The sequence below is a fragment of the Schistocerca nitens genome, chromosome 4 (genome assembly GCF_023898315.1).
Source record: "Schistocerca nitens isolate TAMUIC-IGC-003100 chromosome 4, iqSchNite1.1, whole genome shotgun sequence".
Taxonomy (NCBI): domain Eukaryota; kingdom Metazoa; phylum Arthropoda; class Insecta; order Orthoptera; family Acrididae; genus Schistocerca; species Schistocerca nitens.
Window position 1 is genome coordinate 641068022 of NC_064617.1, and position 19490 is coordinate 641087511.

The window sequence follows — 19490 nt, forward strand, 5'->3', positions numbered from 1 at the left end:
TGAGTTACGAGGGGAATGCTCCTCTGTGGCTGGATTGTGGGAGATTGGCAGATGGTGGGAGACTGGAAGGATAAGGCCACATTGCGACTCAGCATCTCCGCTATATGGTGAGTAGCAACTTTCCTTCTCTGGTAATGTTTTATATTTCATACATCACTAAGACTTGTATAGATTTAATTTTAATTAATTGAACATGGTCACTTACACAATATTTATATTTACAACAGATCATAAGATGGCGATATGCCAAAACCGATCATGAAGTGTAAAGAAATCTGCGTGATCAAGATGGACTTTTGAAAATAAAAGTGACTTTATATCGTTGATCTTGTGCTGCTGACCCATCACTTCCTTCACAACTGACCATGTGATTTTAATTTTATCCTGTGAATTAGCTATTCTATTTGAATATCACATACTCTTTGCCTTCCTAATAACATTTTTAAACACCTTATGGTAGGGTTTGTAATGGACTACTGAGTCTGACTACTTCTAACATTTTGATATAATTCCTGCTTTGTTCTACATGATATCCTTATCCCAATAAGGAGCCACCTGAGCTGCTTTTTTTCTGCTAGTACCCCATTTAGAACAGTGTAATGGAAAGCAACTCTCAAAGAGCGTGAGAAATGTGTTAAGGAAAGCATTATACTTATCATATATGTTATCGGCACTATAAACATCCTGTCACTCTTGTTCCTTGATGAGGTTTAAAAAACTCTTTATTGCTGTTGGATTAACTGTCCTACATAGTTTGTAATTAAATGTGACATTTGAAAGGCTTTTAGTGTTAAAATTTGTGCATCATGGTCTGAAAGGCCATTCACCCTGTGATGAAGAATAAATAAAATTATTGTCTATGGCTGTACTACTGTTCCCCTGCTCCTAGTTGGAAAAAAACACAGTCTGCATCAGATCATATGAATTTAGGAGATCAACCAACATCCTTTTTCTTGCACCATTATATACAAAATGTGTTTAAAGTCACCACATATAACTAAATTCTTGTACTTCCTACAAAGTGAATCAAGAACCCTCTCTAGCTTGAGCAGAAATGCTCTGAAGTTAGGGGACCTATGTACAACAACAATTAGAAGTTTAGTGTCACTAAATTCAACTGCCCCTGCACAACATTCAAATATCTGTTCAGTGCAGTGCCATGATATGTCTGTGGACTCAAATAGAATACCATTTTTTATGTACGTGGCCACTCCCCCATGCTGTAAGGAACTCCGTGAAAAACAGCCAGCTAATTTGTATACTGGTAAAGGGAGCCTCTGAATTGTCAAATTATTTAAGTGGTGCTCCGATATATCAATAATTAAAGAGTCAACATCTATAAGCCATTCACTAACTTTATATCTCTAATATCTCTTATCTTCTTCTTTCTTGGTTCTACAGCTCATGATGAGCCTTGGCCTCTTCTACAATTTCCTTCCATTTCTCTCGGTCCTTTGTCAATACTCTCCAGTTCTATAGCCCATCTTCCTAAGATCTTCGATTACTCCATCTTCCCATCTGGCTCTTGGTCGACCACATCCTCTCTGCTCTCCTGGCTTTCCTTGTAACATTCTTTTTGGTACTTCTGTATCATTCATGTGAGCCACATGTCCAGCCCACCTCAGTCTGGATGATTTCACTATCCTTCTGATGGGTTGGTCTTTGTATGTGATATACAACTCATGGTTGTATCTCTTCCTCCATCTTCCTCTTTCACAGATTGGGCCAATAATTCATCTAAGTACCTTTCTTTCAAATGCATCCAGTGTTTCAATATCTTTAGTTTTTAATGTCCAGGCTTCAGAGGCATATGTAAGCACTGGTCGTATAAGTGATTTATACATAGTTAATTTTGTGGTACGAATCAGGAGCCTTGAGGATAGGAGTCTTGTTTGGGAAAAATAGGCTCTATTGGCTAGTATTAATCTCTGCTTAATTTCATAGGAGGTATCGTTTAGATGTGTAATTGTCGAGTCCAGGTACCTGAACTGTTCAACTCTCTCAAATGTATAATTGCCCATTGTTATTGCATTTGGCATATTTTCGCTGTGTGCGTTTCCAGCTGCCATATATTTTGTTCTTTGTTCATTAATAATTAACCCCTGTTCCTACTAGCGTGTTCAAGAGCTATAAATGTCTCTTCCATTGCTTTTTGGGTTCCTGCTATTATATCTTATGTCATCTGTGTAGGCCAGTATCTGCACTGATTTATAGAAGATTGTTCCCCTATTCAGAAGGTTTGCATTCCTCATCACCTTCTCCAGGGCGGCATTAAAGAGAAGACATGACAATGCATCCCCTTGTCACACTCCATTTTTAATACTCAATGTATTAAACATCATTCCTCCTATTTTTACACTACCTTGTGTTTCACTCATTGTCATTCACACCAGCCTTACCAACTTTCTTGAGATTCCCAGTTCATCTAGAGCTTGATATAACTGCTCTCTATTTATGCTATCATGAGCTGCTTTGAAATCTATAAAGAGGTGATGGGTGCCAACTCCATATTCATTTGTTTTTTTCCATGATTTGTCTTAAGGTGAATATTTGATCTATAGTTGATTTGCCGGGAAGGAATCCGCATTGGTGTGGCCCTGTCTCCCTCTGTATGATCGGGAGTATTCTGTCTGAGACTCCTCACGTCCAATAGGTCTGACTTGTGTCTCAGATCTATCAACACATAAGTCAACCTGGTTTACTGTGTTTTCATCCGGTGAGTTCCATGTTCCCTTACATATTTCTTTATGTGGTAACAGTGTTGATCCTATTACCATATTTCTAGATGCTGTGAGCAGTATAAGCCTTGTTCTGTTCTCATTACTTGTTGCGTGTTTGCTGTGGGGGCCAATTATTGGACTATAAATCTGTTCTTTCCCCACCTGAGCATTTAGGTCTCCGGCTATTATTTTAATATCATGCCCTGGGCACTCATCATGTAGTTAAAGAATTTCCCCTTTATCCTGAGTGCTGATAATCTTGGACTAATAGGTGTAAACCATATTACCAAATACTTTAATTGATGGTGTACAACAAATCCTGTCCCCAGCTGGTGATTTCTTTCACTGGAGCTATAGAATATATTCGCCTCTTTCTTTTCTAAAACTCCACTCCCTGTCCATCTAATTTCTTGTAGTGCTATTATACTTTGCTTCAGATTCATTATTTGATCCAGCATTACTTTCAGTGCTCCTGGTCGATATAGGGATCTCACATTCCAAGTACCAATATATAGATCTGATCTATGCCTTATATTTCTCTTCGTCCTTATTTTCCCTCCTTCATTTACGTGTATTCCATCCTCTTTGTTCTTTTCCATGCCAGGTCCATCTTCCTTCATCCGTTTGACTTTATTTTGTAGAAGTTTCGCAACAATTGTTTTTTACAGAGCGGGCTGTCAACCCTGCGCCCAACCCCTAACAGGGGATGGGTGATTTTTAATCAGGATTTTCTTCCCTTAGCCTTTGGAGACCCAACTCCCAACTGAAAGGCAGCAGTTATTGTTTTGCTAGTTTTGGTCCGCCCCAGGTATTTTATTTCCCCGGTGTCCACCATATCTGGTGAACATTCCCCAATTCGCCACCTGGGGAGGTGCCCTATGGGAGACTAGCAACTCCACATGGGAATACCTCTTATATTTTGATGAAATATTCTAATTCCTTCTCTATCTGGAAACATGATGTCCTCTGAAGGTGATTCCTTATTTAGAGGGATTTCCTTTAAGCAGGTATACCTATCAGCTGACTTCGATCTAAAAAAGGTGCTGCTCTAACACAAACTACTACAGGAATTTTTCCATGAGTGATCCCACCACCACTCACTGCATTGTCACCTATAAGCTTTATCAGCCTCTCCTTCCCATACCTAGTGAAATGCAGGCCATGCCCAGTGAAAACCGATCTACTGATAGACTCAACTGGCACCACTAAAATGTGACCCATGCTCTCTGCCATCAGTGCCTTCTCCATCCCCATGTTAATGGACCTAACAGCCACTTTAAGATGAGGCTGACCATGACGATGAAATGGTTGTATGAAATGCACATTAAGGGGATACGGAATCACCTATCCCCGCAATGTTAATATATGCCTACTATAGGGAACATTTTCTCACAAACTACTGGAGACAGAGAGGTAAAAATTTTACTGTATGTGCATTCATATGTTACAACAATACTCAAACAACAGTTTATTGTCAAAGTATTTTCTTACAGAGATATTGTACATTTATTTTTAAGTAAATTTTTTCCATCGCTTTTTACTAGACTATCACCCCTAAGTCTTTTGTAAATCAAGTAATTAAAAAATCGTTGTTTCAGTATGTAATAGGGACCTATGTCACTACGTCATAAAAATTTCAGACTTCTAGGTTGACCAGTACCTGAGATAATGTTCCTAGATGAAGTAAAAAGTAAACTTACGGGAAACGGAGAAAGAAGATTAAAACATTCCTGATCCGTAGCTAATACCCCCTTCACAGTCTTCATAATCATCTTCAAGTCTTCTTTTGGCACCCCTCTGCACCTGTCTTGCTTTTTTCACTAATGTCTTGATTATATTATCAGCATGCCTTAGTCTGTGCTGATCTAAAAAGAACATAGCACGTACCGTACGGGAACCAACACACATACCCAACTTTTGAAGGACCTGGCATTTAGTTATATTTCCAAGATTGAAGGTTGCCACAGCATCATACACACCAAAATGTAGTGTATTAATTCCGACAAACACTGTTTTTGGGAGACGATGCCATATCACACTATTCAAGCACTCGTTGGGGTTCTGCGTTTTTCCGTGAAGACATTTCATCAGAAGACTTCTGTCAGCCAGATCTCTGAAAATGGGCTTTATTTCTGCCATGATGGCTGATGGTAGACTGTGGTGGTGAATGTATTTCTCTCCTGTTGTTAGTCCCCTATTGTATTTACACCAGCTGTTTTCACCTTTGGGGCACAAACCATGTTGTGGATGCTCATCCGTGGATGCGGTGTGGAAATATAAAGCCCATATAGCTCTCCTCATTTCTTCAAGATTGCCTGTATTTTGCCTGATTGCAAGGCCATAGCAGTTCTGAATGTGGTCTATTATGGAATCAGTCAATCTTCCTCTGCCATCCAAGGTTTTCCCATCATCTAGTTTTTTCCCTTTCATAACTGATTTTAACCTTCTCAGCCTGGCACCCATTCTCTTCTGCACATGTCCTATACATTCAAGTTTGCTTATATTTACACTGTTCCCATATGGTTTGCTTTCCAAAACTTCTTTGAATGCTTTAGAGTCACCATCTCCCAGATATTTGACATAGCGAACATTATACCACTGTGAAGAGCGATGAAAAATTTTCTTCACCCCAGCAACCTCCATGCCACCACTACTACCATAATAATTAGCAATACAGTCATCACTGTGTTCATTTTTCAGCCTGCCTGTGCACCTACAGTATTTAGACATTATTGCAACATCAATAACCTTGCCAGTATCAACACTAGTTGCTGTTACAACACCATTGTTGGAGGTGTGGCCCCTTTCCTGCCACGTGCCATCAAACGCCACTGTGAGGTCACGACTGCCGTCATTTTCTTCCACTGCTTCTTCCACAGCAACCTGCATTGACTTCTGTGCTACATCTTCAACTGCAGATCCTAGTACATAATTGTAAGCTTCAAACTTTGAAGGTGCACTTGGAAGATTTAGAACACCACATAGCATATCACCAGCTGCTTTGCCCTTACCAATTGCTCGCAATCCATAAACTAACCTAATATTTACACTATAAAGTTCAGTTTTCTTGTATCCATTATTTACAGTTACTGAAACCGAACTTGGAAACTTACAGCTGTATTTACAAACACTGCATATTAAATTAAACTGGGCAGCCAGGCCAACATGGGATTCTACTTTCAGAGAAACGTTTCCATGACATTTTTTGCAGCACAAACTGTTTTCAAGAGCTTCACACAATATATTCGTATCAATGAGTTCAAAAACTTCATTCCCTCTATCAAGTAAATTATATTTCTCTTCCAAATCTCTTAGTTTTTTATGAGAAGCACTGTTTTCATTTGGTGTAAGTTCGTTCGGCAAATCAGTAATAAGTGGATTCACATTTTCCAACAGTGATGATGATGAACTGCTTTGCTTTGCTAATGAATCATTATTTCTTTTCTTTTGCCAGTTCACACGCTTTTTAAATACCTTTGCTTTAGCTCTAGGCATTTTCACTGCGAAAAATGAAGCACTAAATACAAAATAACTCAACAACAACTACTTTCTTATATCACACTGTTTACAAAACAGTCCCGCCACAAAGTCAAAGAGTAACTTGAGGAAACCAGAGAGAAACATTTTCGGGCAACTAGTGTATAAATAGTCGCTGCAAACCGGGATATTTGAATTCATGTCACTTTAAAGGTACTGCCAAAAAGTTCATGGTCAGCCACGAGAGACGTGTATAACTAAAGCGCAATACCCGATCTCACAAATATATAAAAATAAAATAGTTATAATTGTAGTAGAGCTATGTATGATACGTCATTTTAAAGAGGAAACATGGCAGAATATAATACGCCAATAAAAAAAATTCGATTTTTTAACCCAAAATCCGATTCCGTATCCCCTTAATGCCACCAGTCTGAGTAGTTATCTTTAACAGGTCACCACCTACATCATATTCCTCGTCCCTGTCAGACTGTTCCCTACTCCACCCACTATCACTACCTGATCCTCCTTTGTAAAATTGCTACATAGCTCCCCTATGTGTCAGTCACCTGAGCCAACCCTGCACTAGGCTTTATGATGCTGGTGACCTGGTACTCATTTTCCAACACTTCCTCCAACTGCTGGCCCACACCTCTACCGTGCAAACTACCTAGCAGCAGAACCTTCTTCTTTCTATTAGACTTCGCAACTGACCTAGGCCTCCTAACTGCTGAGGACTGCTGTGTGTTCCCTGCACCTACAGCTACAAGAGGCTCCTCTCCACCTGACTCTGACAGTTGGTCAGATCTATTGCTTACACAGAAAGTATAACTGTCTGAATACCTCCTCCTAGCTGCCTTCTTGCCAACTGCCAGTTCCCATTCCCCAGCACCCTTCACCCTCCTCAACCTATCTATATCCTCCTTTGCATGTTGTAATTGCACTTGAAGGGCACAGATCTTACACTCCTGCTACTCTAGTTTCAGCTTCATTAAATAGTGTACTTGACTGTTTTCTGGAAATTGTCTTAAGTAATTGTGTCATTTTATGTTCCTAACATGCTTTTTTTCCTCTTGAATTTCAGTATTCTTTTACAAAAAAGGGAAATTAATTTAAAAGAATTTGAAGCTCCACTAAAATGCTCCATTCAAGTCATGTGATGCCTGTGATGTCACTGGCTATCTCGCTGCTCCTATTATAAAGCTAATTCAGAGTAATTTCTTGTTTTGGAATTTACATTTCAGAAAATGGGTTACAAATGGTGTGTAGTACCATACTGCACAAATACATCTGTAAAAACTCATGAAAAGTTTTTTTCTTGGGGTTTTCAGAGAATGAGAAGATGCTTAAAATGTGGTTGCACTGTACTGGCAAATTGCCATCATGTTGACACACGAGTTCACTAACTTCATTAAAAATATGTTCCATTGTGAAGTTAACATTAATTTACCTCTGAGCTGTGCTTTCCCTCTGTTAAAGGAAGGATAGCATCATTTAACAAAATTAAACTCTTAGTGAAAATTGTTGTTTTACTCAACTTGACATAGATTCTGCAGTAGCTCATTTGTTAGAGTGGTAGACCATTGATTTGTGGTGTCCATATATTGCTGGTTCGAATCCAACCAGAAACAATATTTTAACTTATTTTTAAAAAGATTCAACAGTGATCACGTTTGGAAACCAAATCACAATTACAAAACTTCACCACACAAATCAGAAGCAGAATATTGTTGTGTTTTCCTCACTCTATACATGTGATTACATGGCAATCACTGTTCATACTTGTCACATTCAAAAGATGTTTTGTAATTAATGTAACCACACACTTTTTACTTTATTAGAAACAATGTTTTTTATCTTCATATTGTCCAGCTAGAATTTCTATCTTTTAAACTTTTGAAGTTTCATCATCTTACATAAAGATGAAGTAAGTCTGCTTCAGACACTGCCGTTAGTCTATACTCACAAACATCACAGGCCTTACATATGTGCTACCTGCATGTTGCACACACTTTATATCTCTCCATATAGGAAACCTCATTGTCATATACCTCATTGTATTGTGGTTGTATGCTAGTAATCCTGCCCAAAAAAGTGAATTGTTTGTTTGCAAAGTAAATGCATTTATCCTCTGTTGTCCATTTTTCAGATTAAGATTAATGTGAAGCTATGTGTAATACAGCCCACCATTGAAACAACTACTACACTTAGTTCTTGCTAATGCTATTTTTGTATTTTGTGCAAGAGTTTTAAAATGAATGACTCTTCTTTTTTTTGTAACATATACAGCAGACTTTTATTTATACCTTCAACAGTTTATATATATATCTTCAGAAGATGACAATCCTGTCTTTGTTTTTGTATGTGATGCTGTCAGCATCTTTTTGTTAGGAGAAATTACCAGTTGTCTTGCATAGAATTTTTACATTATTTACTATTGTTTTCATTTATTACTAGTACAATCTTGATTTAGTTATATTAAAGGCTTCTAGCATTTAGTGTATTGCAGTATTGCTGATTTTATTTTATTTTCTTATAAATCATAGTGCCTTTGGTTGGGGTGTTGATAAGACAGTGTATCACAATAGTAATTAAAAAATGAAACAATTTCAGAAGAAAGGAATGTGAAAGGACATATACAGGGTTATTACAAATGATTGAAGCAATTTCACAGCTCTACAATAACTTTATTATTTGAGATATTTTCACAATGCTTTGCACACACCAACAAAAACTCAAAAAGTTTTTTTAGGCATTCACAAATGTTCGATATGTGTCCCTATAGTGATTTGGCAGACATCAAGCCCATAATCAAGTTCCTCCCACACTCGGCGCAGCATGTCCCCATCAATGAGTTCGAAAGCATTGTTGATGCGAGCTCGCAGTTCTGGCACGTTTCTTGGTAGAGGAGGTTTAAACACTGAATCTTTCACATAACCCCACAGAAAGAAATTGCATGGGGTTAAGTCGGGAGAGCGTGGAGGCCATGACATGAATTGCTGATCATGATCTCCACCACGACCGATCCATCGGTTTTCCAATCTCCTGTTTAAGAAATGCCGAACATCATGATGGAAGTGCGGTGGAGCACCATCCTGTTGAAAGATGAAGTCGGCGCTGTCGGTCTCCAGTTGTGGCATGAGCCAATTTTCCAGCATGTCCAGATACACATGTCCTCTAACGTTTTTTTTGCAGAAGAAAAAGGGGCCGTAAACTTTAAACCGTGAGGTTGCGCAAAACACGTTAACTTTTGGTGAATTTCGAATTTGCTGCACGAATGTGTGAGGATTCCCTACCACCCAGATTCGCACATTGTGTCTGTTCACTTCACCAATAAGAAAAAATGTTGCTTCATCACTGAAAACAAGTTTCGCACTGAACGCATCTTCTTCCATGAGCTGTTGCAACCGTGACGAAAATTCAAAGCATTTGACTTTGTCATCGGGTGTCAGGGCTTGTAGCAATTGTAAATGGTAAGGTTTCTGCTTTAGCCTTTTCCATAAGATTTTCCAAACTGTCGGCTGTGGTACGTTTAGCTCCCTGCTTGCTTTATTCGTCGACTTCCGCGGGCTACGCGTGAAACTTGCCCGCACGCGTTCAACCGTTTCTTCGCTCACTGCAGGCTGACCCATTGATTTCCCCTTACAGAGGCATCCAGAAGCTTTAAACTGTGCATACCATCGTCGAATGGAGTTAGCAGTTGGTGGATCTTTGTTGAACTCTGTCCTGAAGTGTCGTTGCACTGTTACGACTGACTGATGTGAGTGCATTTCAAGCACGACATACGCTTTCTCGGCTCCTGTCACCATTTTGTCTCACTGCGCTCTTGAGCGCTCTGGCGGCAGAAACCTGAAGTGCGGCTTCAGCCGAACAAAACTTTATGAGTTTTTCTATGTATCTGTAGTGTGTCGTGACCATATGTCAATGAATGGAGCTACAGTGAATTTATGAAATCGCTTCAATCATTTGTAATAGCCCTGTATATGAAAGGTTACGGAGAAAACATTACATTATGTAAGGCAATGATGTATGCATGTGAAACATGACCTGGGAGTGTGTTACATTTAGGGACACAAACACACTTAATGGATGTCAGTATATTATTGTTGTAACAAGTTAGCAGGAGGAGCGAGAGAGAGAGAGAGAGAGAGAGAGAGAGAGAGAGAGAGAGAGAGTGTCACAATAGTGATAAGAGCACAAAAAATTTAATATAATTTAAAACACTTTATTTAATGGAATATGAAAGGACATGTATATAAATAGATAAGGAGAAAATGTTACATTATGTAGGGTGATAAGACATACTTGTGAAACGTGAGCTGAGGACATATTACATCCAGCCACACAAAATTCATTTAGTGGATACCAGTGTGTCAGTGACCCCTATATATTATGACAAATTTATAATTTAATGTTTTTGGGAGAAGGAGCGAACAAGAGAGGGGGAGAGAGAGGGAGAGAGGGAGAGGGAGAGAGAGAGAGAGAGAGAGAGAGAGATAGGGCACATTTATATCTTTTATAGGGAAATGCATATTACATACTCTGTTTGCTTTGCATTGTGGCAGGTCTTGTTGTTGTACATATGTTGCCCACAAATACACTATTGGATCACTTTCGAGAATTTTCAAATTGCTTTGAGATTGAAACACTGTCACTTTACACCTAGCTCACTTTGATCACATGGCATTGGGGTGTTGGAAGGTTGGGAGGATGATGTCAGTGATGATGGGGGTGTGGGTGTTTTGGGAGGGTGGCGTCACGGTTTGCTGAGGGCATATGCAGTGGGATCTGCAGGACTGTCTGGAATGTTTGGTGTCATTTGCTTTGTTGTTTTGTCTTCTTATGCTCCTCCCACAGGTCCATGAGGAACTGCATCTTGTCTGCTTGGCCTTTGGTAATCACTGCATGAGCCATCATGGTGAGTATCCACATTGTGGCAGTGCATGATGCTTTCAGGAAAGATTTTACATTAGGGACAGTGAGTGACATGATTTTTATGGTTCTTGGGCCACTTCTGTTAATGGGGGTCATCATTTCTTTGCATGTTGTCCATGTTTCATTCCCCCACCCCCCCTGCATTGGAAATGATATTCATGTGATTACAGCTTTGCAATTTGGCAAGTCCCTTATGTTGATCTGGACTAGCCTTTCGTTAGTTGGTATTGTCCCATGTATCACTTTGTACCATGTGTCTTTTGTGTCTTTTGGCAGGGCCCGTGCAGAGATGTTTTCCAAACTTGTCTCCAGTTGTGGTTTGGAAATTTGGTCTTGCACACCTTGCAGAACACCATTTATTTTTCTGGCTGTTCTATGTTGTGACTATTTATGGCAGTGAATGCATACTATATCTTATCTATGATTGCAGTGCCTCAAATTTAGGAGAATGTGGCTTGTGTCACCCAGCACCTCTTCAGAGTGGTTGTGATACTGTTCACATTGTTGCCTTCCATTTTGAGTGCTCAGAGGAGCAACAGAAATGCACATTTTGTCTTCACATCCCTCAGTCCCCACCAACCTTGACAGAAAACACATTGTTTAGGAGACCTTAAAGACTTCCTGCCACCACAATAAGTAATACACTGCACCTGACATAGCTCGCACTATTTCTCTCAGAGCAGTTAGTATCTGCACTATGTACCAGGCATTTGACAGGATCATCACATTGATTAGTTCTACTCTTTGGCTTGGTGTTAAGTTCTGATTCATTTGTGTTGTCACAAGCCCTCTTGTGGTTTTTAGTATGCTTCACCAGTTTTGTTCTGCCATCTTAAGAGGACATTTCTGGATTTCCATTCCAAGTACCTTGTGATTTTCTTTCACTTGGTACCACTGTCTGGCCATTTTTAGTCTGCCATTACCTATTGGCAGTAACACAGTTTTGTTTGGATTCATTTTGGCATCTGATGCGTTTTCAAAACAGTTCATTATTGGTTGGTTGGTTGTTTGGGGGAAGAGACCAAACAGCGAGGTTATCGGTCTCATAGGGTTAGGGAAGGATGGGGAAGGAAGTCGGCCATGCCCTTTGAAAGGAACCATCCCGGCATGTGCCTGGAGCGATTTAGGTAAATCATGGAAAACCTAAATCAGGACGGTCGGACGCGGGATTGAACCGTCGTCCTTCCGAATGCGAGTCCAGTGTGCTAACCACTGCGCCACCTCGCTCGGTAGTTCATTATTAGTTGGATTTTGTTGATGTCCTCTTCACTCTGGATGAAAATCCCCATATCATCAGCATTGGTCTTCAAGGATGCAAACATTTACCCTCATTATTCATAGTCAGATGTGCCATCTGTTATGCCAAATGCCTCCTCAGACTGGTATCGCTGCTGAGTGTCTTCTAAATAGGAAATCAGTGCTAAGGTTTGCCAAGAATAATTTTATTGTGCTTTGGGTCATTGTTCATGACTAATAGTCATCGATCTAGTTATAATATAGTGACCCCTTTGCAAAAGCTCTTCAGTTCCTTAGTTTTGAGTGAGTTGAATGGTGTTGTAGGGAGCAGGGAAAAGAATGTCCATCATTGCATGTATCACCACCCTAAATGAATGGGGCATACACACAACAACTTTCACAAGGTTTCCACTATCAGCTTTCACAAAATTCCTTTCTAGTGTTACTTAAAAACTGTAACTGTGTTACATCACTACATAGCTAAACTGTTTGCGGAAAAAGTATGTAAAAACCTCATAACTTTGGATAACACTCCTATAACACTCTTACAGCTACATCTTACTCCTAGTCTGTGGTGACACTAGAGCATCATCAGCCAATAGCAGAGCGTTTACGATCATGTGCCTAAATCTTGATATTCAATGATTTTTATGCTTTGATTAAATAAAAATAACAGATTTTTGTGAGAATGTTGATGGTAAATGCTATTTGAATGTTATAATCAAGCAGAATAACAGCAGTTCAAATCATATTTTTAACACAGGAAAATAGCCTATTGTTGTAAGCATACTTACTATGAGATTCCTATAAACTTTATTTTGTCACTTTCTCTGCACCCTTTGTTATTTTGACTTGTCTGCAAGTTGCCCCACATAATGCATAGTCAGTGTGCATGTGACCCAATTCAGCACTGATTCTGCATGCCAAGGATTTGATAAGTGCTTGATAGGTTTCCAGAGGTTTATCGCACCATATTCCTACACACACTTCCTGTAATTTATGGGTGGGTGGTTTGTGAACACGGAGCTGGTGCCAGATAGCGTCCCAGATGGGTTTAATTGGATTCAGATAAGCCGGATATGATGGTCAAGACATCAGTGGAAGTTCACTAACATGCTACTCTATCTGTTGGAGTGTGATTGTGGCCTTGTGACGTGGACAATTATCCTTTTGGAAGGTGCCATCGCTGTTGAGGAAGACATCAAGCCTAAGGGGCTACAGGTGGACCCTAATAATCTTCACACAATCCACAGCTCTCATGGTGCCTTCGAAGGTCCCATGGAAGCCCAAAGTGAATGTCCCCACAACATAAAACTGCTCCCACCGCACTGTGTCCATGGCTTGCTGCATGTTTCAAGCCTGGATGATGGTGTATGCGGACACATGTATTAACATGATTTAACAATAAATGGGATTCATCTGACCAGGTGACATAATTCTGTTGACCCACGGCCCAATCTCAATGACCCCATGACCTCTGTAATCACAAGTGACGAAGTCGCTGGGTCACCATGGCAACACGTAGGGGTCCTCTGTTGTGGAACACCATTTCCACACTGCAAGCTGAATGATGTGCTCCAGAACACTTGTACATGCGTTACAGATCACCAAATTCTTGTCGCTTACTCATGGTTTCTGCATTCTTCAACCACCTTCCATAAATGCTTGCAACAGTATCATGTGAACAGCTGACCAGCTTCACCATTTCTGTGATGATCACTCCCAGGCGTTGGGCCACAAAAATGTGGCTTTTGTCAAAGTCACGCAAGTCAGTTGATTTCTGCATTTGCACCACATACTGTTGCTAGAATAATTCCCCATTCGCCTCTGTTTTGCCCATGTATTTCTCTTATCGATCTCGTGCCCTTAGTGCCATCTCGCAACATACAGCCTTATGATGAGAGGTGATCATAATGCTCTAGCTCATCAGTGTATTGTGCTATACTGTGTTGTTTAAGAACAGTCCTTTGTCTCCTGGCAAACATTCGTTATTCTGGTCGCTGGTGTATATATAACAGCACTGCTGGTGTATCTGATATCCTGCAAAAAAATGATAAAATAGGAGATGCCATTGTCTGACAGAAGGCACCTAAATCTCTGAACTATCTGAGATAATGTGTTTTGCAATAAATGAAATTTTAAGGATGGTTGTATAACTAATTAGAAAGACAGAACTATGGAAAGGATAGATTGCTACTCACTGTAAAGAAGACACTTTGAATCATAAACAGGCACAGTGGAAAGACTATTACACATTGAGCCTTCAGCCAAACTCTTCTCCAGAAAAGAAAGGAAAATGCACACACATTTACACAAGCAGGCACATCTCACACACACATGATGTATTGAATCATATTATTTTTTGCCCTTTTCTGTTTTATATATAAGATATATGTGAACAGAATGGGTTATAGAACCCGCGAAAGGTAAATTATCAAGTTGTTTTGTGGCAAGGATAATGTTTTGATACATCATTAAATATCTGTATAAAAAAAAAACAACAAAAAATACACTCTTCAATTTGTTAATTCCTGTATCTTCACACTTTTGTTTCAATAAGTGATAGCATATAGACGTATGTATACCAACATTGTTAAAAATGTATATTTAAACCGGACATTAAAAGTATTATAAAAAGCTATTAGAAAAGCAAAACTTATTCACACATTTCAGACATCAATTTATTTATTCTTATATCTTCACACTTTTGTTTCGATAAGTGGTAGCGTATGGATGTACGCTTGGATCCATCATACCAGCATTGTTAAAAATGTGTATTTCAATTGGACATTAAAAGTATTAGAAAAGTTATTAGAAAAGCAAAATTTATTCATTCATTTAAGACGTCCACTCCTATCTCATCATCATTTTACTCACTGCCAAGACCCTGCATCAAGAGGTTCAGAGCAGACAAGAAGAACTTACGCAATATCGGGAGGAGCGATCCTGTGTCAACTTTGTCACAATCAAGACTGAACACAATGGAATTAATGTGAAGCAGTATGTAATGCAAATTATGAATATTGACCTTGAATTTATTTGTATTTAAGGTCTGTTGATATTGGTATCAGTTAAAAGTTCACCCAGGATTGTGTACAGATTCATAAATTATCTTCAAATTTCTTTCAACTATTCTTTCCAATCAATTTTTCCAATTATTCAAGCAATTATTATCAATTTCCATCATCTCCACACATACACGTTCAGTTGTGACCTGACAGGAAGGCACTGAGCAAAATATGAACAGACCTTTCAGTTGTTGAGATAAAAATTTTTGAGACAAATGATTCATATTATTGTTACAAGGAACTAATGAAACTTTCTCTGCATTTGTTACATGTCCATGAGATTGGGAATGACAAAAACACTGAAGGAGCAAATTAAAATTAAATTCTGCCGACAAACGAGACAAGCCGGGAATGCTGATTTCAGTGGTAAAGGTAGGAAGCTGCGATGCTGCATGTTTGTATGGCTGCACTTGGCACCATCTCTCTGGCAGTAGATAATCTCTTTTCCTTCCAATTAATATCCTTTAAGGAAAGTGCATTTCTACAGAAAATACACAAATTTGTACAAAGTCATCATTAAAGTGCAAGATAAGTCATTCAAATTCTATAAGACTGTGTCAGATAATAATCAGGTTCATCAGTAAATATGCAGCTAAACCTACTTAAATGAAAAGTACCAATACAGACAAAATTTCATTTTTGAAAAAAAAAAATAATATTTATAATTTTTTTAGAAACTATGTACAATGGAGTTAAAGGAAATGGCCATTTTTGAAAATTTATTACAAAATGCAATATGCCAAGATGTCAGAAATCCGAGCTTGGCAACAGTTGAAGATAACATGCCAACTCGTGGACTAGCCTATGGCAAAGAAAACAATGAGGTTGGCAACCCACTATTGATAAATGGTGACACTGGTAATATAACTAAGTGTAATGTCAATTTTATGGTGCTTACTGGGAAACATTTTTTCAAATAGTGAAACTGAAGGGTGCAACAGTGAAAATTTCTTTGATTACTTGCTCACGACACTGTGAATGCAAGAACAGGATACAGTTCATAAAAACAATGTAAATACTAGCGAGACACACAATTTGATACAACTCCAGCAACAAATAAAACAGTTTTCAAAACAACAGGAATTTCAGGAAAGTGGAACATAACAACTTAAGGGTATAGGACAACAATTTACACAGAAAAATCAGGAATTTCACAATTTCAAGAATAATATTAGTCAACAGTTCAGTGAGGTGAGCAAAACCATACTCACTTAATTTCCTGACGAACTATCCAGGAAGTTGACAGAGCTATGTAAACAACTGAAACAAGAAATAATTACTGACTTATTCTGAAATACAAATACGTTAACAGAAAGAGTATCATCCATAGATGATAAACAGGAGCAACTAGCAGGTGAGTTACAAAACCTCAGTGAAGCATATTCCCAAATTCAGGAGACGCAATCCCAAATGGATGCGTTGGTAAAAAATGTGATGAACGCAGTCAGTGAGCTGCAAGACGTGAGCAAAACGTTACCTACAGAAGTACAAAAATTAAGTCTAAGAGTAGACCAGTTATCTTTAGAGTCAAAATTTGCCAAAAAAAAAAAAAAAAAAAAAAAAAAAAAAAAACAAAAAAAAAAAAAACAGAGAGATAAGATATCTCCAGATATAAAGGAAATAATTGAAAAGCTGAAGCCGGGATGCTGGATAAGGGTAGCACCCTTGCTGAAAAGGGAGTGTCAGAGTGCAAAATTTATGTAGATATAGTAGAAGCAGCTCTAAAAGAGAAAGAAAGTCAATTTTTAACTAAAATAGATTCTGGTTTAAAGGAAGCAGAGGAAAGGTTATGAGGTAGTACTGCTAAAACTACTTACATTCCAAAACAGTATTTGACAGAATACAAACCCACTCTTTTAGAGAAGTTAGATACTTTCACTGGTTACCCACAACACGTGACTAGCCCATTAAAGAAAAATAGCGAAGGTTGCAGAATGCAGCAACACTTGCCAGCAGCTGTACCTATTGAGCAAGCACAACTGCCATGCGCTACGCCACAAGCGAACATAAACATGCCCGTCCCTGACAGCGTGGCATGTTTGTCAACAATACTTGCAGATAAGGGATTACTTAGGCATCGACAGTTTCAGGAATTTACCTCTGAAGGGAAAACAACAAACCCTGTGGCCTTTATCAGGAGCATTTCAAAATGTTTTACCTTATACCCTGACCAAAGCCAAGAAAATTAGATTTGTTGTTGGATACACACAGGGTGATGTTCTGCTATGGGCTGCAGACATGGCAGAACGCTACCACTACTATGAACAGTTTTAAAGAGCCTTTCTGGATAAATATTGGTCTGAGGCCGTACAAGAGAGGCACAGATGTGAAGTATTCAACCCAGCTCCATTCAATAGCAAACATGGAAGCTTAAAGGGCTATTTTGAAAAATATCTGAATTAAACCAGATTCTGGACAAACCTGGTATATCAAGTAGATGTGCTGAAAATTTTAAAGAGCCATTTTCCTGCCCAAATTAGGGGAAAAATGATTACCATTCCAGAACATGACACTAATTACTTTCAATCTGTATTGGACTCAATAGATTTAATATACGAAGAGAGCCCAGTACAACCCAAGCCTGTTAATACACAGATAGCGCCACAGAGATTTACGGAACAACAAGTGAACAATGGATTTGTAGTACAACATGCATGGCAACCTTACCTCACAAGTGAACAATTTATTTGTAGTACAACACAGATGGCAACTTTTACCCCACACAGACCTATGGTAATGGTAAAGGTAATCACAATGGCAATGGCAAAAGCTGTAAGCTGAAGGGCGGATATTAAAGAGATGGTCAAAAATTTAACAAAAACAACTACACTGGGCAAGTAGAGTATGTGCTGTGACTAATTTGATGTCACGAGGATTCTGTTAAAAACTGAAGAAACATGGGCGTGTACCCACAGACACAAGCTACCGGAAATAATCAGCTGATCACTTGGCAGACACAAAACAATACCAGACAGCTGACTAATCCATAGACAGCAGAATTAGGCCAGCAAAATAATGCACATATGCCGAATAACATGCGAAGGCAGACAGAATTTCAGTCGAGAGCCTCACAGGATAGTAATTGGTGTAATCAAACACCAACAGTCCATATAGTAGGGGTTACGCCTAACACAGAGGCTTATGCCATCACGATGCCAGAAAACTTGAACCGGTCATAGTACGCCCATGTTCTGTGGCCTGAGGGGAGACTGGGGGCATGAGCTTGATTTGCATGTACTTCATCAGACACGATCAAGGTAGTGATGTGAAAGATGATCTGTATCAAAGTAATGAGGGTATGTATCGTATTGTGTATTGAACCAGGGACCTAGAAACGACAAAGAGGATTCATCCTGCCATAGCCCTCAGTAGTTCACAATCCCACTACATGCCACAGCAGTCCACCCACCCTACCGCTGCCCCACACCAAACTCAGGGTTATTGTGCGGTTCGGCCCCCAGTGGACCCCCCGTGAACGTCTCATGAGTGTATCACTAAATGTTTGCATGGTAGAGTAATTATGGTGTACACGTATGTGGAGGCAGTGTTTGCTCTGCAATACCAGCCCACATTTGCCAAGGCAGATGGAAAACTGCGTTAAATACTTTATTTATTTATTTATTATTTATTTATTTTATTTTGATCTAACATCAACTGATTACAAAAAAAGGTTTTTTTTTGTTCCAGTCTTCTGGATAAGTCAGAGCCTTACTTACTAGGGTTACATATTATTGGCTGGCACTTTTATCTACAAAACTTTTACTAAATTTATTTGAGAGAACAGAGTTACATATATGGACTATACATAAAAAAATTGTTATTGTCATACTTTGATTAAGGAATCTACAGTTTGTAACACAGTATTCATATCTGACATTCAAATATTTACAGTTTGTGACAGTCTAAGATCTGAGATTACATATATTTTTAGATAGATGGTCTTCCATCATATGAGTGTACTAAATCTAGAAACTCATCTATTGAATATACAGGATTGTTTAGGAGCCATAATTTTAATTTCATTTTTAGTTTTGTAATGGGCAATTTGGAGATA